Genomic DNA, 1,221 nt, shown 5'->3' on the forward strand with positions numbered 1-1,221 from the left:
CATTCCCCCGGAGGAGCTGGAGGAAGTGTCTGGAGAGAGGGAAGTCTGGGCATCTTTGCTTAGACTGCTGCCCCCGCGACCCGGTCCCGGATAAGCGAAGGAAAATGGATGGATGGACACTTGCTTGTTTTCCCTGAAAAATATGAGTGATGAGTTGGTCACCCAGACATCAAGTAACCTGAGTTCACTGGTTGTGAGCTCTCTGTCTGTCTTGGTCGTCTTGGTGACAAACCACCACAGGATGCCATTATGATTTCTCTGAAACAGCGACAGATATGAACACTGAGATCTTATTATTTCTATTCAATAGGAACAAGAGGACACAGCCTCAGCTCACTCCACTGTCATCATCTCATACACACACACACACACACCGCTGTGACAACTGCCAACAGGGTATCATTGACTGATTGTACCCTTGAGCTAATAAATCCTGAAAAACTCTCAGCTGATTACCTAATACAAGGAGGCAAACGTGTCGGTGGGTGTTGTCGACTGTGCACATAGAAAAACACAAACACACAGTCATGTTTCCATTACTTCAGAGGGGGCTGTAAGTTTAACTTACATTGAAGAATTACCCTAACCCACAATCACTACTTGTTCTGTCTTTACCTAAACCTAACCTCAAAGTCTTCACCCTAAAATGTAAACATTTTCATTATGAGGACTTGTTTTTTGTCCCCAGAAAAAGAAGAGTCTCTACAGTGTGATTGTGTAAATAGATTCACACTGCCAGCCAAATGTTTGCGCACACTTTCCCATTCAATGGGAAAGTGTGTCCAAATGTTTGATTGATAGCATAGGTATGGACTCACATCATGAGTAATACCAGTAGACACACACTCACTCACATTTACCTTTTATTTTTTTGAGTTGTGAGGACTCTCACTGACATAATGCATTACCTAGCTCCTTACTCCAATCGCAACTAACTGCATAACCCCGACCCTTCCTGTAACCCAAACCTAAGCCTTAATCCTAAAACCAAGTCTTAACCCTCAGACAGCCCTTTGTCATTCATGGCTTGGAGATAAACACTGTCCACACAACCAAGACATGTATACACACATATACATACCGCTCCCCAGGAGTACAGAAAAACAAGGACATACACACGCACAGACATACAAGTACACAGATACTGCCAATGAGATCCATTCATAAAAATGTTACTGTACACAGACAATAGTAATTAGCCATATCAACCTATTTTCTCCA

This window comes from Monopterus albus, unplaced genomic scaffold (assembly GCF_001952655.1).
Source record: "Monopterus albus unplaced genomic scaffold, M_albus_1.0 scaffold100.1, whole genome shotgun sequence".
Classification (NCBI taxonomy): Eukaryota; Metazoa; Chordata; class Actinopteri; order Synbranchiformes; family Synbranchidae; genus Monopterus; species Monopterus albus.